This window comes from Cupressus sempervirens, chromosome 5 (assembly GCF_028749045.1).
Source record: "Cupressus sempervirens isolate cs-2001-9-10 chromosome 5, ASM2874904v1, whole genome shotgun sequence".
Taxonomy (NCBI): domain Eukaryota; kingdom Viridiplantae; phylum Streptophyta; class Pinopsida; order Cupressales; family Cupressaceae; genus Cupressus; species Cupressus sempervirens.
This window is the reverse complement of record NC_143122.1, coordinates 667,191,525-667,203,850: the sequence shown is the minus strand read 5'-3', so window position 1 is coordinate 667,203,850 and position 12,326 is coordinate 667,191,525.

Below are 12,326 nucleotides of genomic sequence, written 5' to 3'. Positions count from 1 at the left end.
ACTTGTCAAATTTAGGAATTTCAAAGCCTAATGGAAATGGTACCATATTGATGGATTTATCAAATGGAAAAGGACAAATTTCCTCAAAAGAGAAATCCTTCACCCCTTTGTTGTTCATGTTAAGGACCAAATTTCACAATTCTTGAAATTGTTGGGCCAAATCTTGATTTGGTTGCACTTGTGATTGTTGGGAGTTCATAAATCCACCTCCTAAATTGTAGGGAGTCCCAAATGAGGTGTGAGGTGGTGAAATTACTCCACTTTGGCCAATGTATTGATATGCAATTGTTGGAATTGGCACGAATGTATTTACCATACTTGTTGGCATTTGCAAATAAGATGAGTGCAATGGTTGTGTTTTTATTGCCATTAATTGAGTAGGCACTTGCCCAATGTTTAAGCATCCCATAGTGGTACCTGTCAAGGTGGATTTTGGAATACTAGCATGCGAGGTAGCATTGGGCATAGCACTAATGATTTGGTGAATATGTTTTGCACACAATTGAAATATTGGTTGTGTTGAAGTGCTAGATGTAAGCATAGCACTAGTTGTTACCATGGTTTCATTCCCTTTGCTAGAAGTTGGAGTTGCATTTGAAGTGGGCAATACAAGAGCACCACCGTTTGTAATTTGTCTAAACAAGGTGCTCTCATCAAAGCTCGTGAGAACATTAACATCATCTTTGACCAAATTTAGGAATATCTCAGTCTTGTTGGCCCTAATGGATTTCTCTAGCATTTCCAAATTGTAGGGATACACAAGGAATGTCCTAACATCACTAGGTACATCATTGGGGTCAATAGGATCTTCATCTTGGTATACTTCTTTGTCATTACCCCCCAAAGTTATGTTACGGAAGGGATCTTTTGATTCTTGTGCGGATGTTGAGTTTGGCATACCAAGGTTTTAACTAGAGGGAATTGTGCTCCCTAATGAAGTTGTGTGTGGAGGAAATGGATTCTCCATCTCTAATTGCCTCAATGATTCCCACAAACATGAAATGGGATTAAATGTGAACCTTCCTAATCATGTGTATATCATGCAATAGTGACCAACTAATGGGTGGAAGATTTATGGAAGAAAAAACTACCCAAGTGTGGACAAAAGACCTCGGTTTAGCATACCAAGTTTGACTACTCACTATCTGGAGAAGGACTTGTGATCCCAAATAAGTGACAGGTGTTTGCTTGTGAGTAAAAGGTCTAGTGTCATAGTTTCAAAAGATGTTTTATGCCAAGTTTTAAGGTTCAAGCTCTCTAGAATAAAATTTGGAAATGGAAGACTAGAAATTTGGAAAATGGAGGTAGATATGAAGAATGGAGATATTATGGTCACTTATGTGGCTAACTCAATCCTTGTTCACTGGAAATGAAAACCTTGAGTTCACTCCTAGGAAGACAAACCAGTTTCAAAGTTTTCCATTGTATTCAATTGTACCATGATGGTCTTGTCTAGCTTCTTCCTCTTCAATGTCTTTGATAGTGTATCAAAATTATTTGTCACTGTGTGCTAAGTTCTTCTTTTCCTTGTAGACGGGTGGTTTGGACAATTTCACTTTCTTATGCTTGACCTGGTTGACTTTATCAGTCATGGCAGGAATAAAACAAGACCCAAATTTCAAGCACCCAAAAAATCTGCAACAAGATGTAATTGGACTCAACCAATTTCAAATGTAGACTCAATGTAATACTACTAAAAAATAACCATGAGTCAAGAGGACCTCACTTACCACTGTTTCACTCAATGAATGGTTACCTCACAATTTCACTTGTCTTAGAACTTGTTTGATGTTTGGCTTAGGTTTTGAATGTTTGAACAAGCACGCCAAACATGCCAACAATCCTAATAAGTCTACTACTAGGATGAACAAGGCTTATCTAAGGGGCATCCTTGATATACAAAAGGTACGTAAGGTCCAAATTTGTAGATGAAAGAAAATACTGCCACACATTTAAGGGGAGACGATAACCCAAATATCCTCCTTCACTTTCCAAAGGTATAAAGTTCTTTGGAGCTTAACCAAGAGTGACAATATTTTTCTTCCAAGAGAGGTGTCTTTCAATTCACCTCCTACTATGTATACTCTACCAGAACATTGGAGTTGAGGTCATCCCAAGGGGTGATGAAATCCCCAAGTAGGCCTCCTAAAAAAAAAAAACAAGACCACTTATTTCTTGTGCACCCAAGATCACCCGAAGGCACAAGGGGAGAGAATATGTAAGCATTCTTGGGGTTTAAAAGACATTGTTCTTTCCCAATGAAGCTTTAAGTTTTCTATCTACTTGAAGACACTCATGATTAAAACATGCAAGGTTCTTTCCAACTTGAAATGGCACCAACATAAATGAAAAATACGGATTTGTCAACAAGAAAGTAAAGCGAGTGTGTGAAAATAAAATGCTAAAAATAAATTCAATTTATTTTAGGGCATTCAAAAATGTGTGACTTCATTTTAAGCACCAAATCCAAATGTGTTCCAGCTTAGGCATACATGTCAATTTTAAGCACCAATTCTAAATGTTCTCTAGCCTAGGCATACATGTCCATTGTCTCTGAGTTCTTTTTATGCACCAAATCCAAATGTTGTTTCTACCCTAAGCATTCATGTATATTTTAAGCACCAAGTCTAAATGTTAGCTACCATAACATTCATGTCAATTTTAAACACCAAGTCCAAATGTTTGTTATGCTAACATTCATGTTAATTTTAAGCACCAAGTCCAAATGTTTTCTATGCTAACATTCATCCATTCAAATGAAAGTGATTAAGCCATACAAGTTCATTAACTTTTGAGTCTAAGTGATAAAAATCACTTCAAATTCTCTTAGTGATGAAAATCACTATTGGTTTTGTTTTTAAAGTTTTCAAGGGTAACTCTCTGCATGAAAAACCATTAGTAAAAATCTGCAAGTCACCACTTACTAAAAATAATTTAAAAACTTGGGCAACTCTGTCTATAGGCGTAGATGACAAACTGCAAGCACAGATGTTGAAACTCTTAGATGATAAAATACTGAGACATTGGAATTCGTAGACGAAAAACCTCACACATGACAGAGGAAAATTTAGTATGGTTTTATAGTGATGTGGCACTATGCTAGACATAGACGATAATGTAAAATGTACAGAGGTCAAAAGTTATAAATGACAAACTAGGACCCATACAATACGAAGATGATAGACTGGTATTCGTAGACGACAAAGAAAACTTCACAAATGACAATGTGGAAACCTAGATGATAGAATGTTTTTCTACACAGATGTTAAAATAACATTTCCAGTGACAAAGGTGAGTGGTTTAAGCTATGGCAGAGATGCTAGTAAGCAAAGATGTTGGTCTGTGTAGATGCTAATCTACGCAGACAACTATTGCAGAAGATGTTGTGACTCACGAAGATGACAATGCGAGGATTTCTATGGCTGAACAAGATTTTGTTTGTAGATTTTTGAGATGAAATCAGGGATGTGAGTCCCAATGGGCGTGCTAAAATGTATGTTAGAAGAAATGACCTATTGGGAGTATGAATAAACAAACAAACATTAGTTAAAACATATGCATCAAATGCTCACAAAATGAAAGAAGCAAACTAATTACTGCTTGAGTTCTACAACTCAAAGCAGCCAACAAATCAAGCCCTCAAGAAACATCTACAGCTCAATAAAGGCACCCATGAGAGACCTTGTTGGTGTGTTAGGATGTGAGGTATGTTTGGTGTGCTCTCTCAAATGTAACAACGTATTGAATCTCTTGATGATGGATATGCAAATGTGAGTGATGATGAAATATGAACCTAAGCTACATGAGATGAAGAAAACCTCAAGAAATGGCTATGGTGAAAGCCATAATTGAAGGCATTCAAGGATGAAAATGAAATGCAACCAAGAAAGCTAACTAATTATGCAAGCTACACTAACATGTAAATGTAATGAAAATGTGAATGCATAAGTAAACTAGACTAGTAATGCAAATGAAAAGCTAAATTATCTACCAATTGGTTAGTATACATCTAAAAGTCACCATGAAAACTACCATGAAAGCTACTATGAAAGCTCAACCTAGCATGCAAGTTCAACTATAATGAAAGCTCAAATCTTAAACCAACATGGTAATAATGCAATAATGGGAGACGCAAATGCTTGAGACAATACCTCTATTTATAGGCTTGAGGGAGGGCTTGGTGAGGTGGTATCCATGTAGGTGCCACATAAGGTGACATGCAAGTCATGTAAATGGTCAAATATTCAAAGTTTGCTCACATATGTGTGAACAAATTTGAGAAGAAGAGTGGGAGACAAGAGTGCAAAGGGGAGTGTGTAGGAATGCCTTCTCACACATGTGTGAGCACACACTTAGGCTAATGAGAGAGATTAGGAAAGTGATTAGGATGATTAAGAGAAGTAAGCTTAAGAGGATGAAAATGATGGGTGTAAACTAGGTTTTAGGCTAGGCTTAAGATTAAATTAAATAGAATTTAATTTAATCATAGGTTTAGAAGAACTAATGAGATGTGGGGATTTAAATAAATAAAATTTATTTAAAAAGGGAAAACATGGAGGATCATGTGTTAAATTAATTAACACAATAGGGCTAGGAGTATTTAAATTAAATTTAAACACTTAGAAGAATGAACTTATTTATTTAATTAATTTAATTAAATAAGTAGAAGAATGTGACCAATATAATTAATTAATTAATAGTTAATTACAATGTCACAGGCAATATTAAACAAATGAATATAGTCTTTAGGGATGATTTTAAGCGTCTACAATATTATTATAATATATTATAATAATGATAACATAAGTAATAATATTAGTTTTCTCATTATTTAACATTATTTTACATTATTTTATAACTTATCATTCTCTTATTATTCTTAATTATATTATTTATTGTCAATAAGATTATTTTACCAACTTATGTATTAAATGCTATTGTAGGAAAGTTGGGGACATGATAGTCCACCCTTCCTCGGATTGCTTGTCCTCAAGCAATTTTGATGACCTTGAAACACAAATATTAACATAAGATTAGAATCACCATATATAAATATCAAATTAAAAGATGATAATACTCATTGAAAATATCAATAATTCAAAAGGTAAAACTTATCTGGATGAATTGTAGTGTTTTTCCTTTGGCACTTGCTTCTTGTCTCTCATGAATAAGTCTCTCTGATTTAGAATGTCAAAAATGTTCTTTAACATTAACGACAATATTCTATAAGAATGCCCTTTGCCCATAATGGTGATATTCTATAAGAATTGCCTCTACCAAAAATGGTGACATTATATAAGAATGCCCTTCGCCACAAATGGAAATGTTCACTGACAATGTCCTCTGCCAAAGGTGGCAACGCTCACTAAGAATGCCCTCTAAAAAGCCTAGTGACGCTTCACTAAGAATTCCCTCTATCCATAATGTTAGTGCTCACTAAGAACACTCTATGCTAATAATGGCGACATTCACCACAAGCACCTTGTACCAAGCATGGCAGTGTTCACATGATGTCCAAGAATATCCAAGAATATCCAAGCATGGCAGTGTTCTCTATGGCTGACATCCAAGAATATCCTCTATAGCCAACATTCACATGATGTCCTTTATGGTCAACATTTGAGGATGCCCTCTATGGATGACACTCAAGAATGCCCTCTATGGCTAACATTCACATGATGTCCCCTCTATGGTAGACATTCAAGGGTGCCCTCTATAGCTGAAATTCATAAAGAATACCCTCTATAGCTAACATCTAGGAATGCCCTCAATGGTCAACATTCATTATGAATATTCTCTATGACCAGCGTTCAAAAATGCCCTCTACAAAAATCTCTTAGGTCTCTAGATTCCCTTTAGGAATCACAACATCTATTTTGAATGCTCTCTCTCTTTTTTAATTCTTACAAATAGCTCATTTTATCACAAATCATTCTTAGATGATCTCAATATACTCCTTATGCTTTAAGTATCACTTTGAAAAGATATCATCGCAATTAAATGTGTCTTCCTTTGGAATTTTTCAGACCTTAACTGAATCATGATATCATCTTTCTCATGATTACATGATGGGATTTTTAAATTTTTTTTTGTCTCTTATTTGATGTTTGTATTTTTTTGCCTTGCAGGATGGTAGGATCATGCTCTGATACCACTATAATGTCCCTCATTGGGACCTTCTTAATTTGTCTATAACTGCAAATTGAAATTTATATTGGTAATGTCTTCATACAATTACTTGTATTTGGCTTGTCTCCTACATTATAATGAAAAGCTCTATCTTTATAATTTTCCTGAAATCATTTAGTTATATATTTATAGTCATCAACTCTTATAATATTTGTGTCCTTTTTTTTACAATGGTTCATGAGTTCTTTGGTAAATGGAGTGGTTCATATATGTTTCCCACTTAAGTTGCACTATGTACACACAATTAATTCCTTAATTAGAACAATAGTCTCCAAGTATTATATCAATTGTTGACTTGAATTGGTCTGACCATTGCTCTTGTTTGAGAAGTTAATAAAAGTGTGGTTTCTTAGTTATAGTTGTTTCTAATGAATAAATTGCCTATATTAAATTAGTTGCATTGGTAGATAACTCTTGAAATACTAATATACAATTATCTTTGTATTGATGCCATAACAGATTGATGTTTTATATTATAGTTTGTAACTTGATAATCTTCTGTAGCAATCAAAAGTTTATAATGAGAACATCAACGAATGTATGTGAATATGTTAAGTGGAAATGTAAGTGAAATGTTCATGAGCTTATATGAATGGTTGTAAGTGTAACTTGATACTAGAGATATTAATGCCAATGTGTGTTGGGGTCTCCATGAGGTGGCACTATAGTTTGAGGCATACTACATGTAGTGTGTCAATATGTAGATTCAATGCATTGGATGTTTTTTCTTATATGGCTGATGGATTCTTTTTACATGACTATAATCGGTCAAAAAAATTGTATGTTGTCCTATTTCAATTATTTTCAGCAGCAATTACTATTATAGTCACTTGTGATTCATACACAAGTGTTCTATTTCTAATATGATTCATCCTTATTTATATTTAAAACATTACATAGCTTCTAATTAGATATGCTCTTAGATGTGCTTTGACAAATTCAAAGGTGTCTAAACATATATGCATTAATATCGGTTCCTCCCACCTCGTAATGTTGTTGGTAGAACTCATATATCATTCCAAGGATTTGAATCTTCAATATATTCTGTAAAAAAAATTTATCTCCTTCTATTATATTCTGTATTATTTTCTCTATGAAAAATCCCCTTCCAATCTCTATGCCTTCCTTATTATATACATGTTTCCTTGAGCATACGTGACTATTTTTATTCCTTGAGTAGATGTGACTATTCTTAGAGTCACAATATGTATAATTTAATTATCAACATATGATTATATTAAAAATATATATTTGATAACATTATTATAATATATTAGAATAATATAATATATATTATAATAATAATGACACAAGTAATAATATTAGTATGCTCATAATTTTATATCTTACCATTCTCTTATTATTCTTAATTATATTATTTATCTTCACTAATATTATTTTATCAACTTATTTAGTAAATGCTATTGTAGGAAAGTAGGGGAGATGACACTTGGCATGAGAACGTGTAATAGTATTGGCACAAGATTGTGACTGTTCTTGATCCAATGTAAGAGATGTAGCACCTCTTTGGTGTTGGGAGAAAGAAAGTAACTAGGGCCAAAGGCACACCCAACTATCCAAACCACCCTGCAAGAGTTAACACATTGGAAAGCATAGCAAAAGAACAACACCGATGAGAGAGAGAACAAGATGCATATATATTCATCAAATAATCAACATACATACCCAGCTATAAGGCCTTCTAGGTTATGGCCAATTACAAAAATAAAACTTTCAAATTCATGATCAAACTTCAAGTTTGCACTTCCAGAAACATATCATTCCCTTTCCTGTCCTCCCCTCCTTTCTAAACTGAATCCTGGACCTCCTTAAATACTTGTGTGGCCATAGGTTGGCCTATCACAAAATTAAATCTTACATTAAATGCATGCACAACCACAAGTTAGCTTACATCAAATATAAGTACCTGTAATGGAATTAAATACAATCAAGCCCAAACTATAACTAGACATAGAAAACTCAGCAAACGAAGACTTCACAAAATAATGGCACTTAGCAATCACATGAGCTCGACATCCAAAGAGTCACTCAACATTAACTACAAACTTGGCATCCTCCAATGCTTAGCAACCACAAAGCAATCAGTAGCCAAAGGGTGACTTGGCAACCAAAGGAATCCCTCGGCAGCTAAAGGGTCACTTGACAACCAAAGATCTTTTGGCAACAACTATGAACTTGACATCCACCGGATGTTTGATATCCATTGGGAACTTGGCATCAACAAAAAATTGGCACTTGACAACAACGGAAACTCGGTGATAATTGACAAGAAGAACAAAAGTGCAGGATTATAAGGAAACCTAGAATTCTCTTGCATCAAACAACTAGGGTTGGAAGAAATGAATCTCTTGAATCATGCAAGTGTCACAACCTGAGCTAAATCCAACTCAGATTGAGAAATCCATGTAGCATCTTCAATTGGTCTATTCTTCCACTTCACTAGATACTCATAGTAATCTTTTCCTCTTGTGCTCTTACCAACTCTTTGATCTAATATTTGTTCAACTTCTTGAATCTGCTTCTTAGGCTAATCTTCTGATACAACAACTTCATCATCTGACTCATGGTACTTATATAAATCAGCAACATTGAATATAGGAGATATATCTATGTCATCAGGTAACTCAACTTCATAAGCATTACCACTGTGAAACTTCTTCAAGATTTTACAAGGTCCAAACTTCTTCATCTTTAGCTTACTGTATGTTCCAATAGGAAATCTCCATTTCTTCAAATGAACCATCACCTCATCACTAACTTGAAAATCATGATGTCTTCTAGACTTTTTAGAATTCTCCTTATACTTATAATTACTTTGTTCCAACTTCAACATCACTTCCTCGTGCAAAGACTCCATAAATTCATCAAATTCTTCTCCTGTAGCACTTTTCTTTTCTTCACTAGCAATATCTCTTAAATCTGATACTCCTCTAGGATGCATTCCAATAACAATCTCAAAAGGTTTCTTTCCTATACTCCTATTCACAAAATTATTATATGCAAGTTCAACGTGTGCCAATACCATCTCTCAATTACTTGGCTTGTCTCCCAATAAACATCTCAGCAAATTACCCAAGCTTTTGTTCACAACCTCTATCTATCCATCTGTCTATGGATGGAATGTAGAACTAAACTTCAACTCAATACCCATCTTCTTCCACAAAGTCTTCCAAAAATAACCAACAACCTTACTGTCTCTGTCAGAAATAATACTTCTTGGTAGTCCATGCAATCTCACAATCTGTTTAAAGAAAAGTTCAGCAACATGCTCAGCATCTGATGTCTTCTTACATGGTATAAAATGAGCCATTTTAGAAAATCTATCCACAACAACAAATATAGAATCATAGCCCTTTTCTATTTTAGGCAATCTAAGAATAAAATCCATACTGATGTCACTCCAAGGTTTCTCAGGAACAACAATAGGTGTATACAAACTAGTATTCTGACTTACTCCTTTTGCAACTTGACAAACTCCACAACTCTTCACAAAATTTTGAACATCCATATACATTTATGGCCGCTAATACTTCTCATTTAGCAAACTCAATGTTTTATCAATTCTAAAATGTTCAGCCAATCCACCACTATTCTTTTCCTTGATCAAATTGACTCTCATAGAACTTCTAGGGATACACAACTGAATTCCTTCAAACAACATACCTTCTTGAATGAAATATTCATCATACTTACTTATGTGATCTATCAAATTTGGTGCTCTACACTCTCTCCACACCTTAGAAAAATTAGGGTTAGTATCATACAACTCTTTCATTTCATCAAAACCAAGAACTTCAACCTTCATCTCAGTCAATAAAGAACGTCTTCTACTCAATGCATCAACAACTCTATTAGTTACTCCGCTCTTGTGCTTAATGATAAATTTGAAACTCTATAAGTACTCAACCCATTTCATACGTCTTTGATTCAATTTATGTTGACTTCCCAAGTATTGTAAATTTTTATGATCAATATACAACACAAACTCCTTAGGAATCAAATAATGTCTCCAATTCTTCGAGGTTTGAACAATATCATAAAACTCTTTATCATTCATAGAATACTTCCTTTTAGAATCGTTCAACTTTTCACTAAAGAAAATAATAGGTTTACCTTCTTGACTCAATACAGCTCCTATTGCACTACCACTAGCATCACATTCAACTTGAAAGACCTTATTAAAATCAGGCAAAGCCAATACAGGTAACTCAGCAACCTTTTGTTTCAAAGTCTCAAAACTCTTATCAGCTCCATGTGTCCACTTAAATTCCTTTTTATCTCCTCTCATTGTCTCAGTCATAGCATTACAAATAGAACTAAAATTGCTCATAAACTTTCTGTAAGAACTAGCCAAACCATGAAATGATCTTACCTCACCTACATTCTCAGGTGTAGACCACTCCAAAAAAAAATCAACCTTCTCAAGATCCATCTTTAAATGATCGGCTGAAATTACAAATCCCAAATACACAATCTCCTCTTGCATAAAAAAACACTTTTTCAAATTAATCAACAACTTCTCCTCTTTCAACCTCTGCATTACTTGTCTAGCATGCTCAAGATGTTCTTCCTTGGTCTTATTGAATATCAGAATATCACCAAATGAACAATCACAAACTTATTCAAGAATCTTTTCAGAACTTCATTCATTAACCTCATGATAGTGCTAGGTACATTAGTCAAACCAAAAGGCATAACCAAACCTTTCATACAAACCATCTTTTGTCTTGAAAGCAGTTTTCCACTCATCACCTTCTCTAATTCTGATACGATGATAGTCACTCTTCAAATCAATCTTGGTAAAATACTTTGCTCCACTCAAACAATCCATTATGTCATCCATCCTCGACATAGGAAACCTATATTTCACTGTGATCTTGTTAATAGCTCTAGAATCAGTACACATTCTCTATTATGCATTTTTATTAGCTGCCAATACAACAAGTAATACACATGGACTCAAACTTTCCCTGATCAAACCTTTCTGCAACAATTCATGCACTTGTTTGTTAAGTTCTTCATTCTTGTTAGGTGTCAATCTATATGGTGCTTTGTTCAGTAAACTAGCTCTAGGAATCAAATCCATATAATGACTTATACTTCTTATTGGAGGTAAACCATCAGGAATATCCTCTGTAACAATAACCTTATATTCATTCAAAAAAAATTCAATTTCTATTGGTACTTGGCTTCCACTAGTTTCTACTGTCAGCCGGTCATTACCAGCAAAACTTGGTCCTCTAGGAATTATAGCAAAACAAATTTGGTTCCTTTTCATTTCTTTTTCAAATCATTTCCCATTAACCATGAAAATTTTTATAGTAGTACAATTCACCTCATCTAGAATTTCAACCAAAGGCAGCAATATTTTCTTCTTCTTATTCACCCAGAGAGTATAGTGATTCAATCTTTCATCATGTATAACATATCTATCATATTGCCAAGGTCTACCGAACAAAATATGACAACAATCCATAGGCATAATGTCACACAAAACTTCATCAAAGTAATGTCCAATCTTGAACTTCATAATACATTGTTCACTTACCAATATCTTATGCTCATCTTTGATCCATGAAACATGATAGGGTTTAGGATGCTTCAATCTATGCAACTACAACTTGGTAATCAACTCTTTTGATGCCAAGTTTGTAGAACTTCCTTTGTCAATGATCACTTTGCAATATTTTCCAACCATCTTGCATTTGGTTTTGAAAATACTTCTCCTTAAAATAGCTTCCTCGTCACTTCCCTTATTACATAAGATTCTTCTTACCATCATATTTTCACCAGCCTCAATTCCACTTGGTGAACCTCATCATTTCCTTGAATCACAACATTTCTATTACCTTGTCTACTTTTAGAGGATCTACATTCAAAATATCTATGTCCCTCTTTACCACATCTGAAATAATTAACATGAAAACCACCTCTAGAATAAGAATTACCTCTTCCTTGGTAAGAACCAATACCGCCTCAATAGGCATCACCACCTTTCCACTCAGTCTTTCCTTTTTCATCATTCTTCCATTCAAATTTTCCATTATCTTGCACAAAATTATCAGATTTGCTACCTTCTTCATAAGATCTACTTCTGCCTCTCTAGAATCTACCAC